The sequence below is a fragment of the Pelobates fuscus genome, chromosome 3, assembly GCF_036172605.1.
Source record: "Pelobates fuscus isolate aPelFus1 chromosome 3, aPelFus1.pri, whole genome shotgun sequence".
Classification (NCBI taxonomy): domain Eukaryota; kingdom Metazoa; phylum Chordata; class Amphibia; order Anura; family Pelobatidae; genus Pelobates; species Pelobates fuscus.
Window position 1 is genome coordinate 302,339,839 of NC_086319.1, and position 13,302 is coordinate 302,353,140.

At 39.1% G+C, this 13,302-nt stretch overlaps 1 protein-coding gene across 2 annotated transcripts in view; it reads right to left on the reverse strand.

Moving 5' to 3' along the window:
* Nucleotides 1–13,302, reverse strand: part of CERS3 (ceramide synthase 3) — a 130,791-nt gene that overhangs the window by 46,964 nt on the left and 70,525 nt on the right. The gene's annotated exons all lie outside the window — the stretch shown is intronic.

A 13,302-nucleotide genomic window follows, 5' to 3' on the forward strand; every position in this document is an offset into this window, starting at 1 on the left:
CGCCTCCATCATAGAGATTATCAAACTTTATTATCTAAGTCAATCCAATGCCTTCCCATAGGAAAGCATTGGGAGGCTATTGTGCACGCACCAGTTTCTTCTAATAGAGATGAATTAAATCAACGCAGCACTGCCACAGGAAGCACCTCTAGTAGCCGTCTGAGTGACTGCCACTAGAGGTTTTACTAGACAGCAATGTAAACACTGTAATTTCTCTGAAAAAGCAGCATTTACACTGAAAAGCCTGCAGGGACAGGCTATTCACCAGTACCACATCAATAAGTTGTAGTGGTCCTGGTGTCTATAGTGTTCCTTTAAGGTCAATCCTACAACAATCTGTTTTACAGTAATTCAACTGTATGTTCATATACTCCAGATTAAAAGGTAGAAAGTAGCATTTTTTTGTCTTAAATATTTCTGCATGTGAAAATTTGAGTGGAATAAGAGATAAGAGTGAGAGCTTTTTCATTCCAGTGTCACATCTTGTGCATTTATATTGCTCTAATGAACAACAAGGTGTGACTAGGAAAAAAATACACTTGAGGCAAGAACATGGAGTAGCCTCCCTTTCCATTATGCTGTGGTTTGAATGTACTTCAATTGATCAAACAGGCGATTGTTTTGTGAAACTGCAAAATACTGCAACCCCAGCAGCTTGATTTTCTCCTCACTGATCAGACATTGTATATTTGTAAAGCAGATGTCTATTATCTAGATCTTTCCAAATGTAGGTATCAGAGTATTTTTTCCCATTAGTCTATAGTTAATTAAGTCAAAAGGTAATTATGAGTTATGTGAGTTTGTAAACACAAGATGCCTATATCATTCAACTGTATTTTGTATATGAATAGTACATTTATCATAAAGTAACACTTTAACCATACGTGGGACATGCATTTTTCCTGGGTAGAGTTTAGCACCCTTTCAGAAAGGGTCAACAGAAATACCCCCCTCCCCTGCTCCATACAGGAAGTAAAGAAGCTAAGTAAATCATAATGTAATTCACTGCCAAGGAATCAGAACCCTTTAAGATAAAAGGAACACTACCACCCCCTTAATTGAGCTCATTGAAGTTATTATTTATGAAGAGCAAACAAATTTCACAGCGCTGTACATTGTTATACGGGCAGAAATGTCCTTGCACAGTCACACCTTCAAAGGATAAATCTTATTGCAATAGACTAGCCTCAAAGTTGGTCCCTAGGTGCCCAACACAGATGTCCCTCCCACCACTTCCTTTCTATCTGCCTTCACAGTATGAGGAAGGATTTGCTAGGCCGCACATACGGTTTATCTCAATAGAAGGGGATAGGCAGGTATGTTGGTAGGCATTAACCTGTCAATCTTTCAGAAGTGGCAGGTGAGAGAGCAGGCATGCAGAGGGCATATCAGCCTTTGAAGGGGACGGGACTGCCCTTCGAGTGGGCTTGTCTTTCATAAAGAATTGATGCAAGGGATCTGCGATGGTGTTCTCATAGCCTCCTTATAATAGCCAACAATACAGCAACAATCAACAAAAGAGCCACAGCACTAGAGTGAAGGAGATTAATTCCATCAATGTTCCCGTAAGTTTTCCTTAACACTACAGTTAAAAATAAATAAATAAAACAAAATTTAAAACAGGGGTCCGCATTGGAGACATTTGTTAAATCTACTGACAGGACTTGCTGTTTGCACTCCCTCCGAGTTATCTCTACAGAGTCAAGTTTATGGTCATCAATACAGATAACTGTAGTCACAGACGTATAATAAAGTTCTACAACAAGGATATCCAAAGAAATTGCTCATATAAGAACAGTCTGTTTTTAACACTAAAGATCGTTGTAAACTTGTGCCTCAGATTAATAGGCAAGTAAATAATCTGAAGAAACACAAGCCTCCCATGAGTGTTGTTAGTCATTATAGAGCCCATTCACAAAAAAAAAAAAAAGAAAGAAAAACTGAAATATAAGCACATTTTACAAAGGGCCAACTTGGATATTGATTAATTGAAAATTCCTTCAATAATGGCCTTAAAGATGGATAAATCCCTACGTGACCCTTTGATTAAAGCGGAATATAAAGCTCCCCTGCTTATTCTAATTCCAACAAAGATTTCATGGTAAACCACAGGTTGGATATTTTCCTTGCCTAAACTGTAGTTCTAGTAGCTCTTAAAAGCCAGCAATTTTTACATCACCAGACTGGCAAATAATTTAGGATTCAAACATTTGTGAATCCAATGTTGTGGTATCTCTGATCAAATGCAAGTGTGGGCTGAAATTGGACAAACAAGTCCCTTTTATTTTTTGTACATGTAACCACACAGCATCACAACTTAAGTGACTGATGACATCTGGGTGGCAGACGAGACTTCTCAAGAAACTTAATATAGAAAGTACAGATTCACCCACTAGTGGATAGAACACACTCTTAGTGGGTAATAGTTAAAAACTAAACAGTTACCCTTGAACTAAATGTATTGCAGTTAGGACTCCTCCTGGTCCTCAATAGATGTGGAAAAAAAGTAAATCTACAATACAATAATAACAGAAAAAAACATAGCATAATACTGTGAACTTGAAGAGGGGAGTGGAAATATGGGTAGTAATTCACACTCACAAACCAAAATGGATTGTAGGCATATCTTATAGGACGATGAATGTCTCAGGATAGGTGGAACATCATAGTGTACATAGAAGGGAACAAAAAAGCATAATAGTGCAGAGTATCTTGGTAAAAAATACACTTTAATGATAAAGCACACTTACAATGATGTAGTGGCAAGCAGGCATATAAAATCAACCGGTCTCAGGATCACAAGATGAATCACAGGATCAGCATAACCAGAAGATCAAATAGTATAAAATAAAATAAACAGCTGTTTATTTTATTTTATTTTATACTATTTGATCTTCTGGTTATGCTGATCCTGTGATTCATCTTGTGATCCTGAGACCGGTTGATTTTATATGCCCGCTTGCCACTACATCATTGTATTGTAGATTTACCTTTTCTCAAGAAACTTGAAGCTTATGGAACCATACACTTGATGGTTTGAAATGAGACAGATTTGTTTGCTGTTTTTATTTGTTCCTATAAAGTTTGCTTGCCTTGATTAAACCTCAAATACACGCTTTATTTTTGTTTCCCCCAGACTCACATGTCTTTCTAGTCGGCCGTTGCCTGTTTTCCGGTACATTGTATTTTTTCTAGGAATTGAACTTTCTGTGGTATGAATATTAATTACCATTTCACTCTGGCAACATATGCTTATGGAGTGTATCTAAACATTTTTCTGATACATCTTCATGACATATTGTAACATTTCTTTGCAATGCACTTTTTGTTTTTGTTTTTTAAATAAAATGCTGGGAGCCCCTTGGCTGTGGAAACAGGCCGTCTCTAAACAGATCAGCCACAATATTAAAATCACATTGTGTAATTCCTCCTCATGCTGCCAAAACAGCTCTAATACGTCAACGCATGGACTCAACAAAACCTCTGAACGTGTCATGTGCTATCTGGCACCAAGATGTTCGGCGCTACTTAAAGGACCACTATAGGCACCTAGACCACTTCAGCTTAATGAAGTGGTCTGGGTGTCAGGTCCAGCTAGGTTTAACCCTTTTTTCTGTAGACATAGCAGTTTCAGAGAAACTGCTATGTTTACCTATGGGTTAATCCAGCCTCTAGTGGCTGTCTCATTGACGGCTGCTAGAGACGCTTCTCACTGTGATTTTCAAAGTGAGAAGATGCCAGCGTCCATAGGAAAGCATTGAGAATGACTGACTTTTGCCGCGCATGCGCATTCAGCCAATGACAGAAGAAGAGGGAGGAGAGTCTCCAGCGCCAGCGGATTAACCCCTTCCTCCCCCCTGAGCGCCACGGGAGTGGGACCCTAAGGGTGGGGGCACCCTCAGGGCACTATAGTGCCAAGAAAACGAGTATGCTTTCCTGGCACTATAGTGGTCCTTTAATGTCAATTCTGTTCATATTTTACGCCTGCACTGCCTGCAAGTGGAAGATAGCTTTCAGATAAGCTTATAGATTCCTGGCTCTCCTACGCAGAGGGCTTGGAAGTGTGGCTCGGAGCTACACTTCCAAGCCTCTGGGTATGACAGCCAGGAATCTTACTTCCCGGTTCTCACACAATAACGTCACGTGCGCATGCCCAGTGCCGTCACGGTCGGCCATAGAGAATCAATCTATTCGATGATTCTCTATGGTAGAGTCTTACGCACATTGCTGTGAGCGCCACACATGTACTTAACGTCCCCAATGCTCCTGTACCTGCAGGGTTTAAAGCACACTTAATGTAGCAAGGCATCAAACACCCTAAAAGCACTGTAAACGGTGTGGTAAGCACAAGCTTGACAAAAACCATAGTAAGTTGAAACGGTGTCGGGTTCACTTTGGTGGAATTTATGCTTCATTTGAATCTCTTGTGTTGCAGTTCTTGCTTTTTCTGACAACCTGCTCCCTCAAACAGGCCATGCCTGGAGCAATGCTGAAATACTCTAAACATAGTACAAGTGCCCAATCACCTCCTGCATTTTGAAATCTGCCATCAGATTCCAAAATGGGGGGCAGGTTCCTAGGACCTAAATTTGCGGAGACAGTATCCTAAAATCTGAGGCTGTCTATTCAGACTCAGGGCTGTTGGCACCAATGTAAGTGACACTTTCAGTCAATCACCAGCAGCTCAGCAAAATCGTCCTCATACTGGGCAGTCAGAGGTGAAGGAAGCAACTGTGTCAGGTGCCAAAGGACCAACTTGGGGGTTAAACTATTGCAAAACAGTTTTTAACCCCTGAATGCAAGACTGTATCCATAGAAACATAGAATGTGACGGCAGATAAGAACCATTCGGCCCATCCAGACACTCCTGCCTCCATAAAAACTTCAATAAGCTTACATTATTATGAAGGTGGGAGTGTTTCTTTAAAGTTAGATTAGTTCGTTATTTTTCAAGTGTTTTAATTACCAGCTGGCCACGTCTATCGATCTAGGTATTTCTATAGCAGAAAAGCAGAGTAAACCTTGCGCTCCTTTGCAACTCAATTTTCAATCCCTCTTAGCAGGTCTCTGCGGTTTAAAAAAACTGTTTATTGTATGTTGTAATATTCAGAATAATTAGGAAAGTCCCTGTATTGGAACAACTTGTGTGGGTTTGTTTTGGTTCACATCTTGACAACCAAATATTGACAAGCTATTGAGTTGTTTGAAAGAATGACCAAATGTCATATCATGGTAAATACTGTGCATTATATAGACTGTGCATTATATAGAACTCCTATATTTTACACGGTGGATGACTTAACAGTGAAAAATGGCTATATACGAATCCATCTTAATATGTGTTAGAAGTCTTCTATCCAGATCTACAGCGATCGGCTGCTTTCATTTGCCTACATGTAATTTTGATTGGTATTTCATATGCCTATATATAAATGTTATATATATTATGCTCATACCTTCCTTTTGCCTCCTGAAATTGGCTGACTAGTGTTCCTGTCACTGCAGGCAATACACGTTTGAAATGGACTTGGAAAAATCGTACACAATCAATATTTTGATTGTATTAAAGCTATTTTCTAGGTCTCCAGACAAAAAGAGTACACTCCTTTTGTCTGGACAGATATAGTACCATAAATTAAACAATTGGTTTTCCTACTAAGGAGGTTACACTTTAAGAAGTTGACTTTGATATTCATGTATATCAGTAATGTTTATTGTACATTTTAGCCGATGTCCAAGATCTTTGTTTTAGCCGATATCTAAACTATGTCACACCGCATACATGTATGGCTTGGGTATTTACCATAAGTCAATGTTGCTATGGCATCATTAGGAATGTAGAAATTTGCATACTTACTGTAACTTTCTTTTCGGAATGAAAGTCATGGCAGCATTATGTTCTCGCTCTTCATCTATGGGGGTTGTGAAACAGAGACCGCCTTATAAAGGAGTAGGTAGTATTATTTATACGGATATCTCTCTCTCTCTCTCTCTCTATCTATATATATATATATATATATATTTATATATATATATATATATATATATATATTTATATATATATATATATATATATATTTATATTTCTTTCTTTCTGTAGTAAATGGAAGAGCTATTTACAAACCCACTTCTTCATAAAAGCGTATCAATTAAACTGTTAATAGCTCCTGACTGATTCCTCTTGTGCACCTGTCACTAGTCTAATACTATCCTTACCTTTTTGTGTCATTTTACCCCACTCCCTCTAGCATGTAAGCTCATTGAGCAGGGCCCTCAACCCCTCTGTTCCTGTGTGTCCAACTTGTCTGGTTACATCTACATGTCTGTTCGTCCACCCATTGTAAAGCGCTGCGGAATTTGATGGCGCTATATAAATAACATTTCTCTATTATACATACACTGTCACTCTTAAAGTGAACCTGTAATGGAAAAATAAAACTTGCCTTAAATCGCTCCCATTCATAATGAATACATCATATATCATAAAGATACATGATCATGACACACAATGTATTCAATGTAATATATCAAGCTATACTCACCTCTCCTCTGTTCCTGTGCTGACATCATCAAGCTTTGTGGGTGTTACTACAGGTATCCTTTAAGCCCCATATATATTAACAGAATGGCAAATTCTATAGGGGACACATTCCCAACTTGCTCTTTGCTGCAGGCACACACATACTCACTTAAAAGGACACTATAGTCACTGTTGCTGTAAAGAGAAAATGCAGTGTTTACATTACAGCCTAGTGATAACTTCACTGGCCACTCCTCAGATAGCCGTCAGAGATCCTTCCTGGGTCATGGCTGCCTAAAATGCATTGAAACATTCAGTATCTCCTCCCTCTGCATGCAGACACTGAACTTTCCTTATAGAGATTCATTGATTTAATTCATCTCTATGAGGAGATGCTGAGTGGCCAGGGCTGTGTTTGAAACATGCTGGCTCTGCCCCTGATCTGCCTCCTTATCAGTCTCAGCCAATCCTATGGGGAAGCATTGTGATTGTATCAGGCCACCACTTCTAATGATGTCAGCAGACTGTTTGTCTTTCTGAGTCTAACAGCATGCAGAGTTACAACTTCAGGCTTGAATACAGTAAGATTTTGCTATATTTATGGAGGCATGAGGGGCCCAGGGGGGCTAGGTGGTGGTTTTAACACTATAGGGTCAGGAATACATGTTTGTATTCCTGACCCTATGGTGATCCTTTAAAGGACCACTCTAGGCACCCAGACCACTTCAGCTTAATGAAGTGGTCTGGGTGCCAGGTCCAGCTAGCTTTTACCTTTTTTTTTATAAACATAGCAGTTTCAGAGAAACTGCTATGTTTATACTGAGGGTTAAGCCAGCCTCCAGAGCCTCTAGTGGCTGTCTCATTGACAGCCGCTAGAGGCGCTTGCGTGCTTCTCACTGTGAAAATCACAGTGAGAGCACGCAAGCGTCCATAGGAAAGCATTATGAATGCTTTCCTATGCGACCGGCTGAATGCGAGCGCGGCTCCTGCCGCGCATGCGCATTCAGCCGATGACGTCGCGAGGAGGAGGAGGAGGAAAGCTCCCCGCCCGGCGCTGGAGAAAGAGGTAAGTTTAACCCCTTCCTCCCCCCAGAGCCCGGCGGGAGTGGGTCCCTGAGGGTGGGGGCACCCTCAGGGCACTCTAGTGCCAGGAAAACGAGTATGTTTTCCTGGCACTAGAGTGGTCCTTTAAGCATAATTAACGTTCATACAGCTGCATTGAGGGAAACTAATAATACGTTGTTTAACATTAAATCCTATAATAACGTTACCAGTAATCTTCCATTAAGATGCTGTAAAAACTAGTGTATGAATTGGAATGTGACCAAAAATGAACTTGTTGTTTAGAATTACATCCTTCCTTTTTCTTTTCTTCAAAGAACAGGAAGCCTCTGTACAATTGTATTTACATTAAAAGCACCACCTTCTGTTATGTTGTAACTTTCCTATTTATGCAGGAGATAGCTTCACACTCCAATAAAGCATGTTCTTCAGTATACAAAAGTATTGTAAGCACACTAATATAGCAATCTAATGGTTTTACTATTAAATACATACCATATGCAGTAACAAATTCATTGTTTAATTAATTTGCTACAGAAGATAAGAAGTTAAGAAACTATTTTAGGGATTAACCAATACATTCAAAAGACTCCAAACAGGGGAGAGCTGTATGAAATGAGAAGACAAACAGCTCCTTGTGCTTGCTTGGTTCTGCAGGACCACCTCCAACATTATTTTTGATTATATGGGTCATTACCTTAGGGATTACATATAATGAACAATTATTTAGAAAGATTTTAAAAGAGAAGTAACCTTCATTATAATGCATACCTCACAACTTTGAGAGGTATGAGATTAGGACGGGGTGGGCAGGCCGTGAGGGAACATCGCCAGGACACCAAAATCATGAATGTTGGATGGCATGCCAAAGAGTATTCCTGCTGATTTCTTTACTTAGTGACCTTTGCCAGGGGTCTATGTATAAATGTATGTAAATTACTCTCAAATGTTGAGACAGACCAGCCAAAAAAAAATAAAAAATTCCTTACAACAGATGGCCATAAACATCTAAAAACCCAAAGATGTTTGTTATGAGTTTACAAAGTTCTATAGTCATTTATATAATTTAAAACATGGTAACTCCCTTCACCAACCGACCAGTCAGGAAACATTCCTTTCCAAAGTTCACCTACCAGGGACAGACAGCTTTTTGAACCTTTATTATAAAAAAAATATACCCTATCATCTGAGATATTAACGGCACATGTCTCCACACTACGAAAAGGCTAGCAACCCACCCAATAAATGCCCAACTTTCTGCTCTCCCTACTCAAGTTGGACATCAAAATGATGCAAGAGTATTCTCCAATAGACTGATTGATATACTCTATACCATCATACACTCAGATCAAGTAGGTTTTGTCAGAGAAAGGCAAAGAACAGAAGACACATGCAAAGCACTCGATCTCCTTTATAGCCTTAATAAAACAAAAATAAGCAAGAGCGTTTTTCTCTCATTAGATGTCGTAAAGATTTTCGATCACCTTAAAGAAACACTATAGGGTCAGGAACACAAACATGTATTACTGACCCTATAGGATGAAATCACCAACAAGCCCCCCCTTACCTTGCTAAATATAGTAAAATTCTACGTTTTTTCAAGTCATCCGCTGCTGGCTCTGCCCTTGATCTGCCTACTTGGCTGACATCAGAAGCTTTCTGAGCTTTCCCATTGGATTGTCTGAGACTGTCAAGAAAGCAGATCGGGGCAGAGCCAGCACAAGCCAAACACAGCCCTGGCCAATCAACATCTCCTCATAGAGATAACTTGAAGTAATGCATCTCTATAAGGAAAGTTCACTGTCTCCATGCAGAAGGTGGAGACACTGAATGGCAGTACTGCTCACTGTGCAGCACTGCTCCAGGAAGCACCTAGTGTAGCTATCTGAGGGGTGGCCAGTGGAGTTATCCCTAGGCTGTAATGTAAACACTGCATTTTCTCTGAAAAGACTGTGTTTATTGCAAAAAGCCTGAAGGGAATGATTATACTCACCAGAACAAATACAAAAAGCTATAGTTGTTCTGATGACTATAGTGTCCCTTTAATTGGTCATTCCTGCAAGCAGTACTTAGCAAATGTAACTTCCCTTTCCGCTTCACAGCGGCAGTTAAGGCTTTCTATAGTAAACCCAAGGCCAAAATGTGCAATGGAGTATTCCTTTCAAACCCAGAGAAGCGGCAATTGAATTACCTCAAAAATAAATTTTTCACATGACTGAAGGACAGATCAACTGACCTTTCTGGCAGTGTTGTTGCCCAATTCAATATCCAAATTGTATCAAGTTAACTATATCAAACTAAGCAAAATCATGTTCTGCATGCCGAAAGTTCTGAGTGGCTTTTGGTCAGGGCGCTTACTGGCTGGTTCTCCTATAACTTAGCAACAACGTAAACCATGCAGTCCCACATTACGAATTATACAGTCCCGGACAAGTCTCGATTCCCTATTGCGTACATCAAATATCAGCCGGATCAGAGATGCCAAGCCCGAAAAATAATCGAATACAGTTTCGACCGGGTATTGGCCACATATCGATCCGGTGAGGAGTTCCAGGCTAGTTAGGACTAAATGCAGTTCTATAAAGCAGAGCATCCTGCTGCCTTGGAAAAAGGGGCTCCCCCTTGCCTCTGATGTAGTGATTGTTGGTAGTGACTCTCCATACCTCCCCACAAAATAACACTCTCTTGGGTGCCCAAAAAAGGTGTTAAAACAATATACAATTGTTAAGATAAGCAGCATACAATTAAAAGATATATTGTTACTAAGTTCAAATCATATTGTTTTAACAGTTCTAGATTTAAATCTATCAGAGTTTGTGAGAAAGAGTGAGCCTCTTTTTGTGTCTAGCTCCTAATACTTGGCATTGATGTGTATCTAATTTTGTCTGGCTCTTAACATTTGGCCCAATGTGCTAAATTCTAGGAAAACGTGTCAAGCCCTGTGCTAAGGGGTTGACATGCCTGATGTTTATTGACGGCCTATGATTATTGAGATTGCGGTTTCCATCGAGATCAGCAACTGTGTCCCACAGATTTGATCAGATTAAAAATAATGGGTTTGGAGCTGCATCTATAAATGTAAATTTAATTAAAAGTTTATTTCTTACAAAATAAGTTACCAAATAGGTCAAACCAGTGATTACATTGGTCCAAGACCGTATTGCAAACTGAACTACACATCAACTGCAAAAGTCATCTCCATTTGGTTTATTCCATTTGCACTGCAACCCATATTCTAATCTCTATGTTTTGAAAAGCTTTCATTCAAAAACATGATTTATTCATATAATGGATAACTTGTTGGCAAAACAACTTTAAACATATTAAAGGAACACTCCAAATATAACCACTACAGTTTGTTCGCTTCAGTACAGTGTGACTTTTAGTCCACTGAGCGCTGCCTCCAGTACCATCTCCCAAGAGCAAAAACTTAATGAGCAAGAACTTCCATTAGCTCTCCTGAACCAAGCCTCTCCTGAACCAAACCAAGCCTGATTGCTCTCAGCCAATGAGCTAAGTCCCAACACGAGTGCCCAGGGCAATCCAGGGACCATAACCTCTATTGCTTATGGTTTTTGGAGTGTTCCTTTAATCTTTGATTCTAATAGTATATCTGCCTGCTTCTATTCACTCACCTTTGTATCAAAAGGCTCCCTATTTCCAATTTTTTTTCCCCTTCTACCTTTGTATTATTTTCTTTTTTTTTACAACAAAAATAAACCAAAACAGTATGCTTACACAAACTTGATTACTGTGTTAGTCTGCAATATTTATGCATCTAGAATAAAACACTAGAGTTCTAGAATGGTTTGAGGAGAGGTACAAATAGGTTCATCTTTTTTACAAGGAGTACTCTAGTTGTACCTAATGTATTTCATCATTAAAGATGGTGCATTAGTGTGAAATGTTGATACCCATGCTACATGTCTGTTACTTTTCAGTGAGTTTCCCCTTTTGATTTCCTGCCTGTTTAAGGGCACAGCCCAATAAAACATTTTAAATTTCTAGCCGGAAATATTTTGATTTCTGCAATTTAGGCACTGCAAAGGTCTTTCGAAGACCTTTCACACACAGGAATGGACATTAGTAGAAATGTTATTCGTGGATAAATGGATATCAATATGCATTACAAGAATCTATGCCTGGGTTCAAAACATCATGATCCAGTTAAAACAGAACTAACATGATGATTTGCTTTCTACCAACATGTTTTCCCCATCATTAAATACATTTGAATACTTTAATTTTCAATCCCACCCCAACAGGGGTTATTGAAAAATAGATTTTTGGCCAGCCTATCAATCAGGGAGATCTGCAATAAACTAGGATCTTTATGCTCAGATGCTCTATACGGTCATTCTGGAATGGCGGCAGGACTAACTTTGCGTTATCACATATCACAGCAGTGGTGTGCCATGTGCACCGCAGAGTATAATTTCCTGTTCAGGTAACTTTCATGTTACTTAAATATAAATATATATATAATTGTAGCTGGCGGTAGTGAACTTCAGAAACCTAAATACAAAAACAAACCATGGTTATAATGTTCAGGTATGCTTCTAATCTATAAATATCATGAATGAATGCCGCTTGTCATGGAATGAGCTTTGAATGACACTACTGCATGCCGCTGCATATTGTGTGTTCTTTATAAACAGAAGAAGATGTTCAGATATTCAGCATCTCTTTTAAATGTAGTAAACGAGTGATGTCAGGAAGCAGGCGCTGGTACAGGATGCATACTTTTGTGGCAGTGGGAAGGGTTAATGACATGCAGAGAGCACTGAGCCAGTCACCGCACATAGGTGCTAAATAACAAGGCAAATAACCCAGTAATGTCATAATGTCATATGGTACAACTCTACATAGCTCTGTAAACACAACTAAATGCTCTTGTAGAAGTGACCCATATCAGTTACAGAGCTATACAGGAGTGTCCACAGCTTCTAAAACAAGCTTTACCTATTCATTGTGTCACAAGGCAGGGAAGCTCAAAAATAAATGAGTGATTTTAAACAGGGAGTGCCAAGAAAACCTTTTTTTTGTCCAAGCAATAAATTTTAATGATTTATTTAATCAGATTCTAATTTAGCATGTTGACAAAGTCTAATGTCGGAGTGTACAGTTCTTTATAACGGAGAGGTCAAGAATACCACTTGCATCTATGAATCCAGCCTTCGCCATAGAAAAGCTACTTAGTCTAGCTTGTTTTTATTTATTCCACTCAACCCGTGTGCCATAGCAAGTAGTTGATTTGAATTATTACTGGCATTTATAAAGAACCAACATATTTGGCAGCGCTGTACAATTAGGGGAAAACGTACGTCGTTTCATGCGGTTAACTCTGTGTAACAGCAGGAAACACCGAGGGGCAGTTTTAACACTGCAATGAAAACATTGCCGTTTCCTAGAAACAGCAATGTTTAAGACTGCAGGGTTAAGGACTGGCACAGTGCACCCACACCACTTCAATTAGATGAAGTGGTTGTAGTGCCTATAGTGTCCCTTTAATTAACGCTTCCTGTTGCATATGGCATGAAGGATTAAAGTATTATTTTTTTTTAAATGAACACTTCCAGATCTGGTCCAGAGAACAAATAATTACAAATACATATTCAGGTTCACTAATATATTTACAGACACTATGAAAATTTCTATTAAAATATTTTCTATCCCATTCCAAACATTTTAAAACAAAAGATACTGATTAAAAAAAACAA